Genomic DNA, 7,607 nt, shown 5'->3' with positions numbered 1-7,607 from the left:
ATCTCTGCTTCACGTACACACTGCAGAACAGGAGGTGCTGCAGATGGATCCTATCAGAGAAAGCTCCTTCTAATGAGATTTTGAGGCCAGGATTACGAGGCCTTAAACTGCAGTTTCTGAGAGGGAGAAATTGTGCTTGACTAGGTGATTCTGCCTTGGGAAGGTCTGGAGGGGTGTGACGTGATGTGATTTGTATTGTAACAAGCTGGCTCTGGCCACTGGGTGGTAACAGGATAGCGGGGCCTGTGTCTGGACTCTCTCTCCTCTAAGGTCAGCCCTCTGGGAACCCAACTCAGCCTGGGCTCTGGAAGCCTGCCCTGGATTGGAGGGGTCCCCTCCGTTCTACACCTCTGGACCTCAGCCCCAGCTGATCAAATTCTGTCCTCAGCTTCCTCACCAGAACAATCCTCAGTGGACTGTGACAGAATTAAATGCGTTGATATGTAAAAAGTGCTGAGAGCAATGCCTGCTCATCTTTCACATGTGAGTGATGGTTACTGTAATTACACGTGGCCTGTGACTAGATATGGACAGAAGCCTCAGTCCATCCCAGCTCCCTCCCCTTTACCAGCCAGCCTTGAGCCTCAAGTCTCATCTGTGGGGTGGGGCTGGTCAGGCCAACCTGGCAGAGTTGTGTGAAGATCAGATCTCACACCCACACCCTGCCTGGCACGAGTAGGCCCCACCTCACCCAAGATTTTAAAAAATGGGTTTAAGATTTCTCAGGAAGGTTTTGCTCCTGCTGTTTTTCCTTCCGGAGTTCCCAATTGTCCACCCCTCTCACTGCCACCAACCCCCAAGCTTCCCATCCTCTAGTTCCCAGACCTAGTGTGTCTCCTTGTAGCTTCTGTCTCCACTGAGATTCCCCGCTGTTCCCTATTCCAGTTCTCCACCTCTACCTTTAAGGACTACTACTTCACTCACCACACCCGTATGGTAAGAACGCCTGCTTACTGGGCACTGGCTGGGTGCCTGCCTGGCTTTGTTCTTTATTGCCAGGTGCCAGGTCTTCACATGAATTCAAATGTGCTTGTCTGATCCTTGGTGTTCCTTGGAGGTTGGTGCTATTATCACCCCATTTAAAACGTAGAAAACTTGAGGCACAAGTGACTTAACAACTTGCCTGGATCACAGCTAGGATGTGTCAGGTTTAAACCCAAGCAGTCTCAGTCTAAGCCCCAGCTCCCAACCACTGCATTTTCTTGCCACCGTATGACCCTAATGTTTAGAATCCAGAAGAACTGGGAAAAGGAGCATCATTTTTGTCCTGTGAACGTCAGAGTTTTATTTGTTTGCCTTTTTTTTTTTTTTTTTTGCGGTACGCTGGCCTCTCACTGTTGTGGCCTCTCCCGTTGCGGAGCACAGGCGCCGGACGCGCAGGCTCAGCGGCCATGGCTCACGGGCCCAGCCGCTCCGCGGCATGTGGGATCCTCCCGGACCGGGGCACGAACCCATGTCTCCTGCATCGGCAGGCGGACTCTCAACCACTGTGCCACCAGGGAAGCCCTGTTCACTTTTTTTTTTTTAATCAAAATTTCTTTCACTCCAGAGTTGGACGTCTCAAATTTCCCCTGGTTATATTCTGCTGGTGTTTCATCTCCTTCTGAGGAGGGTATTCTCTAAATCTCATTGAACACTGTTATACTCAGAAATTGGCATATTTTCTCTTGCTCTGTCACCTGTAGAGATGGAAAACTGCTGATCAGCATGTTCTTTCTTGAAAATAGTCTTATGATGTCTCAAAATCTCTCTGAGCAAGAGGGACCTGGCCCTTTTTCCAATGGGCTGGTTTCCTGTCCCCGGCCCTGAGAAAAGTGTTCAGAGTTTACAGCCTCTCCTTCCACTGGTTACGTGCTGAGGGTCACACCTAGGGTGCACTTGGGGTCCTCAGAATTTTGTTTTAGCTTAATTTGTTATTTCCATATTCCAGAACATTCAGACAGGAAATAAACGTGGAAAGAAGTAGTGGAAAGAAGTTATCCCTAAGACCTCCTCTCCTGACATTTTTGTACAGATTAGAATTTACTTTGAACCCAAGGGCCTGCCTGTGTGCCGGGCACTGCTCGCAAGGGCCTGTGGCAGGGACACAGCCCTCACCCTGCGGTTCTTACTGTCTGAGCTGGTGAGCATCAGGAACGGCTTTGAACACTTTCCATTTCACCCAGTATTTGCTGAGCATCTGCTGTGACCAGGGGTTCTTGTGCACACTTGGGGTACATCAGCGAACAAAGATCCCTGTCCCTGTGGAGCCTATATTCTAGTGGAGAAGGCAATTAGTTGATAAATGCTATAGAAAAATGAAAAGAAAGGGGGCTGGGGTGCAGGGTGTGGGTGAGGAGGCTGCAGTACTGTATTAGATGGGAATCAGGGCCTCCTAAGAAGGTCAGATATGAGTCAAGACTTGAAAAAGGGATTTATCCCTGAGGGTATCTGGGAATCCAACATTTCAGGCAGTGGAAATAGCTAAAGCCTCAAAGAAAAAGTCCAACACAAACATCAGGAAGGGGCCAACTGAAAGATAAGGAATCTGAGAAAAGGCCAAGGGGAGGGAGGAAGGAGGCCATGCATGCCTATGCTAATTGCACTGTGGCTGCCCCACTGGGTGGGATGATTTACCTGACCCAGGGGACCAGGCTCTGCCCAAACCTCTGGGCCAAGGGAAGTTAGCCTCAATCCAGGCTCTTTCACAAGTAGGCCATGGCCTTGAGTAAATCGCATACTCCCTGGGCCTCAGTGGCCACATCTGTCAAAGAAGACAGGCAACATCTAGCGGCTCCCTGGTTTCCTGCTCACCAATCTCCTGAGTGCACTTTATAGTAATAATAGTAATAACAATAACAGTTACAATAATAATGATAATAATAATAAAGTTACAAGATGGCAGTTGCAGCATTTTTCCGGGGTGAATAAGAGAATTATTCTTATTTTTGAGACTTTTTAAAATCAAAAGCAAAACCATCTAACTTCTGTGGTTTCTGAGGAAAAGAAAGGCAAGAGTATGGCCTTTGGTCAGGAAAAAAAATGAGGTGAAAGAGGCAAAAGGCTTCCTCTCACCAGCATTTAACGGTCATCCCTTTGTGGGAAATGGGCTCTGAGGCCCTCTGGGCTGCTCCCTGAGAATATTTCCTTAGCTGAGCTTCAGAACATCCGCAAGCAGCCAACTGTCAGTTTGGGAAGGTTTGGAAAGTATTATGTAAGGTGAAAAAACGGTCTTTGACAAATTAAAAAAAGATAAAACCTGGCAAAGTTTCCTAGCCTTTAGGCTGCAAGGTCTAGAAATGCAAAATTGTGTTCTCACAATTTACTGAGTTGCTAAGAGGGGTTTGAGAGTACCATATTTCCAGACACTTGGTTTTACCCAAACTCCAGGATTCAGGGCCCAGTGTGGAGGGGCTTTCCCTACCCATGACAGACAGGAGTGTTTGGTTTTTTAGTGCTAGGACAGAGTCGGGGTGGAGCTGCTGGGGAAATAGCACTAACAAGGAAAATTCCCCCCAGAAAGTACAGCCGGAGAGCTTATATGAGGGGTCACATAACCGGTACAAGTCAGGGTCTGAAGTCTGATGGCCAAAAGTCAAATCCCGCCTGCATTTATACCTCTCTGTGCCTCAGTTTCATCATCTATATAATAGGTGTAAAAATGATGCCTACTGCATAGGGCAATTATGATGATCAAGTGAATTAACACGATGAAGTCTTTAGAATTATACATATGTCCTAAAGAAAAAGCCAACAGTGGGTGCTTTTTCTTTGGGTTACATAGGTTCTTCCTAACCAACGTCTGAGTGATTTTCATCGAGAACTCCTATTTAGGGACATTTTTGGTGCAAACACACTGTAGGTCATGCAGCTCTCTCTCTCTCTTTTGTTTTTTTAAATTTTTTTACAGAAATATTTTATTTTTTTTATTGAATATAGTTGATTTACAATGTTGTGTTAATTACTGCTGTACATCAAAGTGATTCAGATATATATATATATATATATATATACACACACACACTCTATTTTAAAAATATTCTTTTCCGTTATGGTTTATCATAGTATATTGAATATAGGTTTCTGTGCCTCTCTTCTTTCTAACCAATATTTTTCTTAATCTTAAAAGGGCCTCCATTTTCAAGGCCAGCACTGTCTAATAGAAATATAATGCAAGCCACAAATGCAGGCCACCATATATGATTTCAAGTTTTCTGGTAGCCCCATTTAAAAAAGTGAATGAAACAGGTGAAATTAATTTTAATAATACATTTTAACCTAATATATCTAATATTATTTCAACATATAATATAGAAATTATTAATGAGATTTTATATTCTTTTTTCTTAACTATATCTTTGAAATCCAATGTATATTTTACAAATACAGCACATCTCAATTCAGACTAGTCACATTTCAAACACTTAATAGCCACATGTGGCTACCATGATGGACAGTACAGTTCTAAATGACAGGAGGATGGTTCTTGGCAGTGAGCTTGGATGGGCTAGTCATTCTGGGCCCTGACTCTCTTCCAGTCACCACTATGATAACCAGAAAGGCCTCTGGGAGGGGTGGTCTTCTGGTCATATGGAACAAGGAGGTTCTTGATGCAAGCCCTAAAAGCCCAACAGTGTGGTTTGAACTGAGATCTATTGAGCAAGCTCTTGCTTGCCCCTAACGGTCTTTTCCTCCCACCCCACTAACCCCATCTTCCACCTCCACCGGTCTTGAGGATTAAAATCTAAAATAAGTTTATTAATGGTTATCATCCTCTATTAAGATGCAAATGTTGGGATAATACCTTCATTGAGTATCACTTGAGACTAAAGTAGTTGAGATAGAGATGAGGATGGGAAGTAGAATGTCTTTTTGGGTTCTGTTTGGAAGCTCTGGCAAGTAGCATCATAGGAAAGCCAGCAATGATAGGAAAGCCTTGCAGAACTAATTCTGCAGGGTCTTGGCCTTTAATGAGCTCTTCCATCATGAGTCACTTAGCTCTAATGGGAACCTCATTAACCAAAGGCAGCAGTTATGAGAGTGAGAGCAGAAACCAGCATTCTGAGCACCTTGGGTTGATATTTTTCTAGGTGAATGAATCCGAATATAAAAACGACATCAGGAGTCCCTTAACATAGGAATTTTGCAAACTTGTTCTGCTCATCCATTCCTAGCAGCCCAGAAGAAGGAGAGACCACTCCTTCTCCCCATGGGGAAATGCTCTTTGATTCCATTCAAGGAGATTTCAGTTTTGTCTTTAAAGTAGGATGTGCCTTGGGAAAGGCTGGCTTGATTTCTCTCTTCATCTCTCCCTCTCCCCATTCTTTTGTTTTAGGGTGAATTTGCACATCTTTCCTCCAATCCATTATTATAAGTTTGTTTGAAGGTGGTCTCATTCTCCTATTTCCAAGTTCTTGGAAAGAGTGAAAGGGACCTCACTTCCACCCCCATTAGCCAGTAGTATTATTATCTCTGTGGATATTCTAAAGTCTGAAAAGAAACTCTATTCTTTTTTCATCTGTGATGAGATTGGACTATCTACGTAACCCACAAATGTCCTTTCCCTTCAGCTTTCCTGACTGCTACTTTTCCCCAACATATAGTATTCCCAGCTACGTTGTCTTGAGGAAAATTACTTTTATCAGGCAGTTCCTGAGTGCTGATCACTGACCCAACTTCTTTAGTCTCATTGTGTCCCAACGGAGGTTATCCAAATAATGCTCTCCATTAAAAGTTTTTTTTTAAGTTAACTTTTATCAACAATCAAAATATTTTTATTGGCACTTCCCTGGTGGCGCAGTGGTTAAGAATCTGCCTGTCAATGCAGGGGACACAGGTTCGATCCCTTGTCTGGGAAGATCCCACATGCCACGGAGGAGCTAAGCCTGTGCGCCACAGCTACTGAGCCTGTACTCTAGACCCCGTGAGCCACAACTACTGAGCCTGCGTGCCTAGAGCCCGTGCTCTGCAACAAGAGAAGCCACTACAATGAGAAGCTCGCACACTACAGTGAAGAGCAGCCTCCGCTTGCCGCAACTAGAGAAAGCCCGTGCACAGCAACGAAGACCCAATGCAGCCAAACATAACTAACTAACTAACTAAATAATATATATTTTTATTGTTTTTTCCTTGATTACTAATATGATACATAATTGTATTCTACAAAATTTGGCATTGTCTTGAAATGATAAAGGAGAAACATTTGTCATCCTACTGTCTAGAAAGCACCACTGTTAACTTTTTGGAAAGCAACAGTTATTTGAGCTCATTATATTCTATACCAGTCAAAACTATATCCTTGGAATAATCTAGGTGTGAAGATAAGACTAGTACATACAACAAAATAGAAGTATTCAATACAGATTTCATTCATTTATCCATTCATTCATTGCCTTATGGGAATGTACAGAAACATGCTAACCTCATCTAGAAGTTTAGTCCATTTGGAGATGTCATCAAATAAAAGTCATCAAATGTAGAGTATATCATTGATGTCAGAAGAGCAACTGATTCCAGCAGTGGATTCTATCTCTTTGGATGGAGAGTAGGCAGTATCTTTTCATTCTTTAGTGGGGGTTAAAAGTTAAGATTCCCAAAAAAAAAAAAACAAAAAACAAAAAAAGTTAAGATTCCCATGAGAAAAATGTTCACTACTTCAATGTAATAACTGTGACCAAATGGTGAAGCTTCTAAAAAGCATTTAACTAAGAGATTTTGTTCATTTTTCATGTTTGTTACCGAGGGCCACCTCCCACCCCACCCCACTCCCGACCCCAGCCAAAAAAAAAGGAACCTAGAGTCTGGCAAAAAATAAGAACCAACTAAAGTGTAGTAACTTAATTGGTAAATGTGGTCCGCCTCAGAAGATTGAAATCAATAGGCCGTTGAAGATCTGGTTGATGTTCTGTGGTTACAAATTAAGGGGCAAGAACTTCTCTCTTCCTTAGTAACCAATAACCTTAAATATAATTGTAGGTAAGTGAGTGGAATTTCGGTATGTGTGTGTTTTGGGGAGTAGGAGTGAAGTTGGTTGTGAAGCCTAGGAAATACCGAGTTTGGGAACTTGGATCGTTTGCTAGTCTGCAGAGGGATCTCAGAGTCTTCAGGTGGTGAATTGATGGGTGGGTTATAGAATTGGCTGGAATCAACAACAAAGTTAGTTCTGGGGACCCTCGTGGGGCCAGGTAGTGCCACAGGGTAAGGTGTAAAATAAAAGCTGTAAGAGGAGATGAACGGGATCCCAGTGTGCAAGCAAGAGGTATGTGCTACCTGAATTACCAAAGGCAGGACATGGCAGTGCTAATCTCTGGATGGAAGGTGGTAAGGGATTTGTACTTTCCTTTAAGTCCTCTTTCGCCATCCCTCAACTACCCACTTTTCCATAGTAAACATTTATTAATTTTTAATACAAAATATAATTTAATAAATATATGAAAAATAATTTAGAATAGTATTGATAGATAGAATCTTAGGAAATAGATAAGACTTCAGAAGTCAAATAAGGAAACTCCTTTCCTGATTCATTTTCAGATAATCTTATTCCCCCTAATCATGTGTCTGCTCCCATTCCCTCATGTCTGAAATGTTTCTTAAGAGATTTGTTTCCAGTATTTTTGATCCCTGTGAAA

The sequence above is a fragment of the Pseudorca crassidens genome, chromosome 16 (assembly GCF_039906515.1).
Source record: "Pseudorca crassidens isolate mPseCra1 chromosome 16, mPseCra1.hap1, whole genome shotgun sequence".
In the NCBI taxonomy this organism is placed as follows: domain Eukaryota; kingdom Metazoa; phylum Chordata; class Mammalia; order Artiodactyla; family Delphinidae; genus Pseudorca; species Pseudorca crassidens.
The sequence above is the reverse complement of the archived record's forward strand: the minus strand, read 5'-3'. Positions refer to the sequence as shown.